Raw genomic sequence first — 12,990 nt, 5'->3', positions numbered from 1 at the left:
CTTCGGAGGCTCTCCCCCCACTGCTCCAAAGAGTAGGGGAAGACTCTGCCAAACAATGAAACAGGAAATATTGTATCTGAAGACGTCTGCGTGAACGTGAAAATTCATGCCTTGAATAAAACTTTGTTGACCTTAAAGGTGCCAGTGGGCTCAAAAGTTTGTTCTGCTATCTGAATGGAGCGAGCAGTAAATCACCAGAGGTCCTACCGCTGACTCTTCTTCCTCGCCTCTTACTAAACTATCAATCACCCCCTGATCTGCAGCATTTCTCCAATGGCAGAGCACATCTCTGGACAAAGGGCCAGCCATGTAGGCTTTTCCTCCAATTGCCATGGGGATCATCTTAGTGATGTGGGTAGATAAACAAAAAAATCAAGTCACTTGGAATTAACCAATGGCACTTCTAAGACCAACAAAGTTGTCTTCAAGGCATGAGCTTTCTTGTACATGCACACTTCCCCAAAGATCTTCCACTTGCAGCAGCAGAACAATCTCAGCAGTACATCTCTTGCCCTGGGAGGATTACTATCCTGTGAACATTTCTACAACCACAAACATATGACCAAATAACACTCCACAAAACCTACATCAAACCTCTAGCGAGCGCCCAATGCATTTCGGCATGCAATGGGCTTTACTACTAGTATGGAAATAAAGCCTAGACAGTTCCTTTGCCAGCAACAGGGGCCACGTCTTTATGGAACCTGGAAGAATCTTAACATTCACTAGCTGAACCACCTCTGGGTCAGCACAGAGTGAAGCTTGCACTCCTCCACAATGGCTGCATAACCCCAGCAAGCTGAAGCCAGGTGTTCCTATGGCCCATTATGCACGGGGGGAATAGCGCACATTCAGGGTGGAATGGCGGCGACTAAAATCACTGATAACACACAGTGCCGGCTGCAACCGGCCGCAGATTCGGTACATGCCGCCGAAAAAGCCGCGTTAGTGAAATGCGGAAGAAAGCGCAGCTTCCGGGTGACCAGGGCGCAACCAGAAGCGGCACCGGGATCACCACATGCATAATCGGTTACTCTGGGTTTTGCCGCATTGTGTCCCATCCCGTGCATAAGCAGTTTGCTTCACGACTTCCCCCTCCGTGTTTTCCATGTTACCCGAAATCGCCATAACGGCAGCCGTGCATAATGGGCCCATGCCAGTGCTTTTCTGTGGTGACCTAGTTGTGGTGGGGCTAAGGTGCAAAACTATGTCAGTCACTAGCTTCAAGCAAAGCTGAGACCATATTCTTCTGACCTGGGCACTGGCCTGGTCTATGAGGTGCAGAGGCACAATAGCTCCCACCTCCTTATTTCAGCAGCAACTGGAACCCTCCTTACTTGCTGGACCCATTACAAGGGAGGGATGAGCCTCTGGTATTTTTCTTGGTAAATGGTTCAACTGCCCCATGGCTATACTAGCCACTTAGGCTGCAGGACAAGCAGAGGGTCTATATAAGCCTTTGAATAATTTACAAATTGAGGGACGGGAGTATAAAAATAGGTGAGTGTATTGGAATGGATCTGGGACTACATCAATAGGAATGTGAGTAATGTAATATAATGTATATATGAAGGAAAGTTATTCTAAATAACATTTCTGTTGGTACTAGCACCTCTAAGGCTCAGAAACTTTTGTGACACATCACATTGTTAGCAGGGTCAAACCACAACAGCAGATATAGTTTATGTATTCTGGTGTTGCCCATAAGAATTCAATTTTGGGAATAAATTTTAATGGCAAAGAAACATCAGCTCATCAATTTGTAAAGAACTGAATGCTATTAACTGAATACCGGGATACAAAACTTCTGGATGTTGTACATATATATATATATATATAGTGCTTAAAAACTCATTAAATGTAAGTTAAGGCGGAGAACACTCACTACCTGAAGGTGATGACAGAGTAATCAGCACCATCTAGTTAGGATACCTCTTTTGTTGTTGTTGTTAGTTGCGAAGTCATGTCCGACCCATCGTGACCCCATGCACAATGATCCTCCGGGCCTTCCTGTCCTCTACCATTCCCCAGAGTCTATTTAAGCTCGCAGGATACCTCTTTATTACATATTAACTCAAGAACCTTACAATAAATAATACCAATCATTGCATCCGCCAACTTATTTTTCCCAACCCTCCCCATTTTAGACAGCACACTTTCCTCCCACTGTGCTAAGAACTAGCTAGCTAGTGTCCTTTACCCTACTAGATGGAATACTATGCACCTACCACAATGCTGGGTGAGGAAGGAGGACAGAACCCCTGTTGTCCTGAATTGAAACTTTCTCTTGAAGTTTCTCTTATCAGTAAAATTCATTCCCAGAAGATAAACCACTAATCAGCATAGTCTGAAAGGTGAGCTGGGAGGTGCTGAGATAGGAATCAGCTACAGCTGCCTTTAGCTCAGTTTCTAATCTTCTTTAAGAAAAAAGAAAAAAGGGAACCAACATACCTAGAGTATTTTAAGGTGACAAATGCCAATTTCTTCCTGATCTTCCCTAGTAATTAGGCACTACTGGAAATACCACAAAGGTAAGATGAACATCTAATCCAAGCCATGTTATACCACAACCTCAAAAAAGCAGTGCGCATCATCATCAACTCTAATATTGCTGCATGTTCCACATGAGTAGGCCCTTCGTCAGTGGAAAGCCAAATCTACCATTCACACTTCCAAAAGTCCCCAAGAGGAACTTTTTCTGACCTGAAGCACACTGGGTCTTTTGGACTGGTTCCCACTATATTTGAAACAAATATCTGGTTTATCTTAAATTGAACTTTTGTCAGGCTATTGACCTGGCCATTAGTGTATTCTCTTTTCCATTTCCAGACTAAAAAATCATTATCACTGGTGTGAAAGTTTCCATCTTCTGCAGGTCCAAAAATATAAGGATGTCTTATTAATTTTGCCATAGCTCAAAACCTTAGAGAGCAGGCTTTCTCAACCAGGGTTTCATGAATCCCTGGGGCTTCTTGACCACCTTAGGAGGGTTTCCTGAATGGGTGGGAGTTAGTTAATTTCTCTCCTAAATTTGTTAAGCATTTATTGGGTGATGTGACCATATGTAGTCATGTCAACTTGGCCTCCCCTCCCAAAATGGCCAATGATGGGCCTGGAGGGGGTGGGGCCCCTGGTGAGTATATACATCGCTATGCTTCCCAGCCATATTATGCATGCTCACATAACTTCTGGGGTTTCTCAATGGTGAAAAAGTTGAGAAAGGCATAAATAAAAGGGGGATATGAAAGTTTGATAGGAATCTACCAGCGATTTGAGAATGACATTAGTTTAATGGCATGGATTTGGGATAATTCCAGAGAGGTGGCTGTGTTAGTCTTCTGCCATAAAAATAGCCTTGTGACATTGTAAAGATTAACCATTTTATTGTAGCATCAGCTTTTGCGGACAGCCCATGAAAAAGTGAGTTCTAGGCCACAAAGCCAACAATAAATCTGCCAATCTTCGTCCATTTTGTCTTTGAAGTTAGACTAAGGGAAATCTGCTTTTGTCAGCCTTTAATTCTAATAAAGAAACCAATTCTAGATTCTGGAATTACATTTAATAGACCGAGCTAACAGAAACCATACAACATATTAAGTTACTAAGGATAAAACATACATGGTGGTATTGATGCCTTCAGCCACCATCACTTTCCCTTTGTAGAAATAAGTGCAACACCCAGCCAAGCCCACATTTTTAGCTGTTAACATCTAAAAACAAAGTTCACCTGAAACCATCACTTGTTTAGAGGGGTAACATTGAGGCTAAGGCTATTAAACAGCGATAAGCCCCTGTGAGTGGGGGCTTGCCGGGTTGTATGTTTTTGTTCTAATGTGCACTTGTTTTCATCTAAAGTTGCTTCCATACATTTTACTTCTGTGAGCCCTCTTTGACTCTTCAGTGTGGGATTAAAGCAGTACAAAAATATTAAATAAATGTTCAACAACAAAAATTCAACCTTTTCAGCAAAACCTGCCAATTGCAACAGGACAAACGATGTAACAAATGGATCAAGGCCAGAACTGTGTGGCGCTGACAGCACAGTCCACTTTATTAAAAGGCCTTTTTTGCTCTAGGAAATTTCCAGAGGTTTGAGTGACACATCAAATAGAGGGGAAGGGTGAAATCTGTTGTGCTCAAACTCTTATAAAACTCCTTGATTAAATTATTGTATCACTCATGGCCACGATAAATGACAAGGAAGCCATTTTAAATGCAGAATGCTTTATAGCTCTTTACCAAAACAGGAAGAGTTTCAACAATGTTCCAGATCAACAGAAACAATATGACCCATGAGGATAAACCTAAGGAAGGTAACTATTATGCTCCAGCTATAACTGCTTTGCTCATCTGTGAAGCCATACCAGTGCATTCCCTGTTGTGGCTCCCACTGTGTAGAATAATTTGCCTTCCATAGAATGTGTACAATAAAATAGCTCAGGACATTATTTTTACAAAGGGAACATTACGGTAGCATATTGTACTGTTTAATGTATCTATTACTATTACACTGTTTATATTATGACTTATACTGGTTTTTATTGGATTACTTTTAGATATGTTGAAATTCCCTTTCAGTTTCAGTGAGAAAGGTGGACTACATAATAAACAAGCGAACTTAATGAAGGGAGGAGTATGCAAATAGAAGATATTTAAACATATTGCAGATCACAAACTAACTGCAGGTGCAGTCTGGTTGTATCCTACAGAAACAAACTATCATTTCTACGGTGCTCTACAATGTGACATGTCAAGTGGATGAACACAAGTAGAGGGCCCACACATTTTAGCTTATTAGTTAGCCATTATTTGTAGCCACCATGAACATCTCCAGTTCAGGATAGCTCCTCTTCTTTCTGCTGGGCTTTTGCAGGAGAACCATATGACTGTTACTAAAGCTTGAAAAAGTCTACTGGGAAGCACTCTGCAAGGGATGTGGAGAAGGGTAGTCCCTGTTGACAAGCATGCAAGTGGATTTATGGAATCAGGGAATTCTGAACACATGTTAACTTTGCTGCATTCTGTATAGTAGTGGTTATTATTTGAACGCCAATATACTTTAAACTATCTTTGTGAAGATATGATTGATCTTACCTATTAAAAAAATGCCACAGGTAGAAGAAGAAGAAGAAGAAGAAGAAGAAGAGTTGGTTCTTATATGCCGCTTTTCCCTACCCGAAGGAGGCTCAAAGCGGCTTACAGTCGCCTTCCCATTCCTCCCCCCACAACAGACACCCTGTGGGGTGGGTGAGGCTGAGAGAGCACTGATATCACTGCCCGGTCAGAACAGTTTTATCAGTGCCGTGGCGAGCCCAAGGTCACCCAGCTGGTTGCATGTGGGGGAGCGCAGAATCGAACCTGGCATGCCAGATTACAAGTCCGCACTCCTAACCACTACACCAAACTGGCTCTAACCACTACACCAAACTGGTAATTCCAGTGCTTCCTTTACTGTATTTTCCTCTACTGTATTTTAAGACGACTAAGGAGACAGTTTTACTACCTTGAGAATTTAGTTATAACTCAGGCAATTGTTTTTACATGTCTTAAAAAGGGTTTTTTTCCTGCATCAATATACATGAACAGTCTATGATCTGTGATTAATATAACATGAAACTACCCATTGTCAAACACACACACAAATGTGTGATGCACAGTGCATACAATACTTTACTAGGCACAGCCATGTTAAAATTCTGTATCATGCTATGCCAACTTGTTAGCACCCATATAAATTCAGATTTGACGCAGCAACACTCTAATTATTTGTTTCTTTTTATGCCCACATGATAATTTTCAGGAAAGATAAATGTCTAGGCAGTTCTTGTCATTAAGAAAATGTCATGCTCCTGACCATCACATGATCTGACATATCCAAAGGTTTCCCTCCTCCTAACTCATTTCCTTGCCTTGAACAAGGCATTATTCAGTGTGGCTTTTTTTCATATTCTTCATTCCTTTCTCTGTTTGCTTTCATCACTCTACATTTTTTTCTCTCCACTCTTAAGCCTGTTGGGGCTCTTCTTGTTCCTCTCTTTTCAGCACATTTAACCATCATTGAGACTGATACTCTCTCAAAGGTTGGGGCTGAACTCAAACTTATATTCCCTAATTCTTGTATTTGTATGCTGACTGCCAGCCATTTGCACAATTCTGATAACTGCCTCAATCCTCTCTCACCTATAATTGCCTACTTAATTATGCATCTGAACTCTAGCTTAACTTTTCCAACAATTAACTCCCCCCCACACACACATATCCTCTCACTACCTATATATGTATGGTTAAGGACATTTTGTTTCAATATATCTGGAAAAAAACATGCCTGCACATGAAGGCTTCAATCTTGAATAAAACATTGTTGATCTCAAACTATTATCAGTAATTGTAAATGTATGTGAAAAGGAATAGAATTGTACTTTCTCAACTTCATACTTTGTACTAACCTCAGCTTTTGAGAGGGCTCTTCAGTCTATCTCCTGGGTCAAGGGTAGACTGGGGTATCCAGTGCTCTCAGCTCCCAGAACTGACTTTTATACTCTGGACTGCTTCCTCAGCCTAAGAGGAAAGGAGCCTTAGGAAGAACTTAACTTCCTGAGCCCCTGACCTGGCCCAAAATAGCCTGATCTTGTCAGATCTTGTGAACTAAGCAGAGCCAGCTACAAGTTAGTACTTGAATGGGAGACCTCCAAGGAACCCCAGGGTCACTATGCAGACGCAGGCAATGGCAAACAACCTCAGAACGTCTCTTGCCTTTAAAAACCCCATGGAGTCTCTATAATTCAGCAGTGACTTGACAGCACTTCCCACCACCACCAGTAGAGACTATTGAAGATAACCTGGTAAAAGCTTCTGTGTGTTTTAAGAAAGGTGGTTGGTAGAGGCATATCCCTGATTCTATAAACTACTAAATCACACCCCGGTTGAAGGTACTAATCATGCTTTTAAAATTATTAATTTATTTAAAATGTTTATAAGCCGCCTTTCTCCTTTGCAGAACTTGTGGCAACATATACAATGTAGCGATTATCAAATTAATTCATAGAACATCTTAACACTGCCCACGGCGCTGCGGGCGCCGCGGACTAAATAAAACAGTAAGGGGTTCTGGGGCAGGATGTGTCCGGGATGAGGAAGGGTCCGGATTGGTCCCTCCGATTTCCAGCCCCGAGCAACTGCCAGCCGCGCACAGCGCGGCTCGCAGTTGCTCCTTTGCCGGCGGCCTGACGCTGCTGCCAACACTTCGCCCCCCCCCCCGCCAGCCAGCACCCGCCGCCACAGAAGCCAACCTGCTGCCACAGGGACATCGCCCAGCTCCTGCGACGCTACCCTCGGCGAATCCAGTCTGCCGCCAACAAAACAGGCACGTGCCCGGCCTACAGGACGACCCCGGCCTTGCTAAGCAGGCCTGCACAGCCCCGCCGCCCTCATGGCACGCCCTGCTAGCGCCCGCTACATTTTGACTGCAGCGGGCTTATTTACTAGTAATTTATTTTATAGCAAAGACCTCATTCAACAATCTGAAAGAAATAATGTATGAATTGAAGATTACATTCACATGGAAAAGGTTATAACATTTGTATTTATGTTGCCACACATTATGGTATGTATGTATGTATGTATGTATGTATGTATTATTTGACTTATTACCTGCCACTCTCATAACTGGCTTGTGGCGGGTTACAACAGTCCGAGGTAAAATCCCCACTAATAATCCCATTAAAACACTTCCAACAGAGAACAATCAAAATCCATGGTGGTCAACAACCCACTAACCCCCAAAAATCTAATACTAGAGTGGAAGGAGGGAACACAGATTAGGGATGGGGGAGAGGAGCTGCACCACTGGCGGCACGCAACCCGACGCCCGAATACAGGCACAGAGCTCTGCACCTGCATGCGTGCACCGACTGGCGTGCTACTCCCCCCCTCCCCCCCATGCCACAGCGCTGGCTGCAACCATGGCAAGTGATTATGTTCACAAGCACTGTCTGCATGTACAACACATTTCATCACATTGCCTTAATGCTAACAAACTTTAAAAAAACAATACAACTAATACATGTAGATTTTGCTGGTCATTTCTCAAGGGAAAATGTTATGTGGCTTTGTGATCTATTATACAAGGTAGTCCCCTCATAAACATAACTGGCCAAAACAGAACTGATTTTATCTCTAACTGAAAATGTATTCTCCATTTAATAAACAAGACAAGAATATAGTCGAATAAAGGTCAATTAACCTATGATTAACTGAAGATTAGAAAAGAAATTACAATTCAATTTTACAAATTACATTTTACTCACACTTAAGATGCCATTCTGAAAAACTCTTGCTGTACGTCAAAACTTTGAAAAAGTATGTGGAAAATGACAATGCATAGCAACTAAATATAAATGTGAAAAATTGACTTATAGGCTGATTTCATGGCATTACCTAACCCTGAAAACATCAACATATATCAAGCACTATTGCACAGATCCAAAACATTTTGACACATGAATAAAAGAAACAGATAACGAAAAGCGGTTTAACCCCCTCCCCCTTTTGAGGTCTTCTTCAGTGGTCTAATACTTAAATGCACTCATGTGATGTAATAATGGTGACTCTAAGGTGGTAGGTAAACAATATAAATGGAGAGGCTCCCACACTAATGATAAGAATACAAATATATCTCTTGGAGCCCCCCAATTAGAATATTTATTCTTCAAAGTGCCACTCTTATAGAAGTCCTCTCTGAGCTGGAGCGTATTCTCATGTGACTCATGGAATGTAGTATTTGCATTTTAATATCTAACACATATACTGCTGCCGCTCAACCTTTTAGGTTCCTAGCTTGTGCACACAGGTTGGGCCACTTGGTTCCCTCTTTCATTGTTTCATTACCTAACACTGTTCATAAATCCCTTTACCATGTGATAATGGTTTAACACCACACAATGCCATGCCTACTTGTATAGCCACCCACATAGTGAGATTACTATTATCTCGCTGCTAGATATCACTCAGTTCCTTATGTTGTCACAGCCACAGATGGCCATGCAGAGAATTTTAAGCCAGCCATCACAGCCATTTAGTAAGACATGAACTCTCACTTTGAATTATGCAAAGGGTTCATTGATGAAGCCACAGAAACTTCTTGCAACAGCAGATCTGACAGCATAGTGTAGGATTGAGTGGGATAGAATCTTTTAAAGCAGCATACAGAATTCTGGATTATTTCTTCAGATGCTTATTTTTCCCCTTGACCTACTAATAGACACTTTCCCCACCCCCATTTTCCCTCTCTTATTATTATATTTCTTTTATAAAAAGGTAAGAATTGTAATTTGCAATGCACAACATTTTAGCATAAATAACAACTTTGTACACACAAATAGTTTGAAGGGATGACCTCTTATTTAAACAAAACAATAATGTGTTGAAGAAGAAAAACTTCTGAAGAACCAATTACCATCACCCCCATTTTTTGATCTCACTTTGATCCTCCTTGTGACTTAGATATTAACTCACAGAGTTTCCTTATTAGAGGATAGCTTTTTCCTATAGGTAATATAGTATATTCTTATTTTTTTCCTCCATTGTTATTCGGTTCATAAATGGGAAGAATGGGAATAACAACCTTCACACAGCTCTTTATGGCCATGAATACTTATGGGAAAACACCCTACACAGGTAGAAATGTGCTGCTGACAATTAAGCGATAATTTCTTCTAATAAAGCTGATCATTGTTCTCTCTGTTTCCATTCAGGCTAGGAATGTGTTAAATAAGAAAGGATTAAAGAGTCAGATGTGTATTGTTTTTATTCTCCCATCTGCACAGATTTTTTTCTTTACATTTAAATATGTTACATATTGTGCTTTTAACTTTCCTTTTACTCACAGGCAACCCACAAATGTACTTTTTAAAAAGGAGTCTAGTAGCACCTAAAAAACAAACCATTCTAGCATAAATGCTCATAGATTAGAGCCCACTTCTTCAAATATCATGTCTCTATGCAGGAAGGCACACACATAGGGGACAGACTTTTTAAAAAGAAAACATGACAATGCCATAAGTACAGAGCAAAATGTAACTGTGTAAAATCTAAGTACAATCGACAAACATAAAAAGACCTTTCGCTGGTTTGGGTAGGCTGGCGAATGTATGTGTGTATGTATGTATGTATGGCAGGGAGCCTCCAGTTTAACTCTTGTTCTTTCCTTTTTTACAAAAAGACTCCTGTTTCTATCGGTCGCGACATACTAACTTGGGGATGACTCTGGAAGCCACGTTTTAAAACTGGACGGGCGACTGCGCAACAGACGCTGCGGGCACAGTTGCGAGTGGCTGTTCAGGGGGCACCCCCTCCCCACGGAAGGGTCCCCGCCGCCTCCTTCGCCCCCAGCTGCAGGGCGCAGAGAGGCAGAGACGCCACGGACGCCCGACGCCCCGACCCCGCAGAGGCCGCCTCCCGCCTGGCTCAAGACCACACGTGCCCCGCCCCATCCCACCCCATCCCGTCAGGTCGCCCCGGCTCCCTTCGGCTACTCACTCGGCCTCCGCCATCTTCTCCCTCCCTGGCCCGGCCCGGCCAGTCCCCGCCTCCCGCGCATCCGCCGCCGCCGCCGCCACCTGGCTTTCCCGAGGAGTCCGCCTGACGCGGCAAGGGCGCTTCCGCCCGGCCGCGGAGGCTGCAGGGAAGTCTGGGGCAGCGGAGGGGGAGATCCGCCGGCCCCTCCCTCCCCCCCATGCCGCCTTCTCTTGGATGGACGGCTCGCACTTCCGGGGGGCTCCCCCTCCATAGACGCACCCCTTTGCAAACAGCCAGGGGGGAAAGTCGCCTGTCTGTCTGTCTGGCGCTTGCTCGGGAGGCAGGCGGGCGGAGACCCTACGATCACGAGATGCAGACTCGGCAAGCAGGAAAGGATGTTTGCAAACGAAACAAGTGTGTGTACGTCCGGAAGTGTAATCTTGCCGTCAAGTCGCAGCCGAGCTACGGGGACCGCCGCAGAGGTTTCAAGGTGGTTCGCCGTTGCATGACCCTTTGTAGTAAGTCGCCCCGGACTTCTTAGGTAGGCCCCCGTCCAGATATTTACCGGGGGCGACCCTGCCTGGTTTTTGAGATCTGCCAAGATCCGGCTACCCTTGGCCATGAAAATCAGGTTGCCACTTTTGTAGTAATAAAATTAAAACATAGCGAGGTATTGGACATCATCAGTATTCTTTTACCGTCTGTTGGTCTCCAGGCTAGAAGTTGGCAACCTAATAAAAAAGAGCATAGCGTGCTAATAAATATGCACGCAGACATCCCAGCCTGACTAAATAAAGATGCAAAACTAGAGCAACTATCCTAGGAGAAAAATAGTAATGGGCTAAGAAATAGCTATATTTCATGATGCACTCAATGTTTTATTGGAGTCATTGGCAAAATCCTGTTTAGTTTTTGGATTGCACTCAAAATGAAAACTAGTATTGTTGAACACATTTCCCCCCACCAAGGTGAAACTTCTCCCATCATTGCATCAACATGCAAAGGAAATGTTTACCTATGGACTTTCTGCTTCCCATACAGCTGTTAAAGATATATGAGCCTAACAAAGAAGGAGAGTGGGGAGAAATGAGCAACTGTTAAATATAACATACCTTCAGAATATGCCAATGACAGACCTTTGTGGAATAGTCTCAGTCTTACTATGTATGTGTTATTCTTTGAGAACTGCAGTGATCAAAACAAACTGAAGCCTCCAATTGGAGTACTATTATTACTCATTCATATAGCCCTAGCCTGATTTTGTCAGATTTTGAGAACTAAGCAGGGTTGACCCTGAGTAGTATTTGGATGGGAGACCTCTCAAGAAGACTAGGTTTGTGACATGGAGGCCAGCAATGACAAACCACCTTCGGATGCCTCTTATCTCAAAAAGTCTATGGGATTGTCAGCTGATGGCACTTGTCACAACGACATCTGTTCCCTCTTAATAAAACTAGTAAGGGGTGTTGGGGTGGGCTGTGTCCATGATCAAAACTCCTGGATTGGCCCCGGACTGACAAGCGGAGGGGCCAATCAAAAGGCGCAAAGCACCTTCCGATTGGGCCCTCACCAGGCCAGACCAGAATTCTAGGGCAAACGCTGCTGCCAGTTTGCTCCTGACCACCGCAAGGAGAGGAGGTCAGCAGGGCTGCCAAGGGGAATGAGAACAGAGGCTTGGACAGGCTGCGCCAGCCCTTTTCACCCCAAGGCTGCCCTAACTGTCATGTCCAACTGTAAATTGCCTCAGAAACCTGACAGAGCTGGCAGGAGGCTGCAGAGTGCTCCCCCTCCCCCCTTCAGGCCTCCTGCGAAGGAGCCTGACAGGCCCTGACTGAAGGGAGGGAGGCATTTCCAAGGGCAACGCAGGGGAGACTGAGGGCCTTCCTTTTGAGCAGGGGTAGTCAAACTGCAAGAGCCTCTTGTGGCGCAGAGTGGTAAGGCAGCCGTCTGAAAGCTCTGCCCATGAGGCTGGGAGTTCAATCCCAGCAGCCGGCTCAAGGTTGACTCAGCCTTCCATCCTTCCGAGGTCGGTCAAATGAGTACCCAGCTTGCTGGGGGGTAAACGGTAATGACTGGGGAAGGCACTGGCAAACCACCCCATATTGAGTCTGCCATGAAAACGCTAGAGGGCGTCACCCCAAGGGTCAGACATGACTCGGTGCTTGCACAGGGGATACCTTTACCTTTACCTTTAGTCAAACTGCGGCCCTCCAGATGTCCATGGACTACAATTCCCAGGAGCCCCTGCCAGCATTCGCTGGCAGGGGCTCCTGGGAATTGTAGTCCATGGACATCTGGAGGGCCGCAGTTTGACTACCCCTGCTTTTGAGGGTGAGGGGGACTTTCCCCTTTTGCCAAACAGTTGCCTGACAGGGAGGCCACAGAAAAGCCCCTTCTCACTTAAAATACTGCTCTGGCTGGGGTTTAGACACAGCCAAGCCATGTGTCTTTCTTCTTTGCAACTCTCTGCAGATT

The 12,990-nt window shown here is 44.1% G+C and overlaps 1 protein-coding gene across 1 annotated transcript in view; it reads right to left on the bottom strand.

The window, feature by feature from the left end:
* INSIG2 (insulin induced gene 2) overlaps positions 1–10,689 on the bottom strand; it is a 28,382-nt gene extending 17,693 nt beyond the window's left edge. Inside the window, exon 1 of the mRNA XM_077320287.1 lies at positions 10,537–10,689. The gene's annotated coding sequence lies outside the window, so the exon portion shown is untranslated. The remainder of the gene's footprint in view (positions 1–10,536) is intronic.
* Between the last annotated feature and the right edge of the window lie 2,301 nt (positions 10,690–12,990).

Source organism: Paroedura picta, chromosome 2, assembly GCF_049243985.1.
Source record: "Paroedura picta isolate Pp20150507F chromosome 2, Ppicta_v3.0, whole genome shotgun sequence".
NCBI classification, from domain to species: Eukaryota; Metazoa; Chordata; class Lepidosauria; order Squamata; family Gekkonidae; genus Paroedura; species Paroedura picta.
Note: the sequence above shows the minus strand (reverse complement) of the source record. Positions and strands in the feature narration are given on the sequence as shown.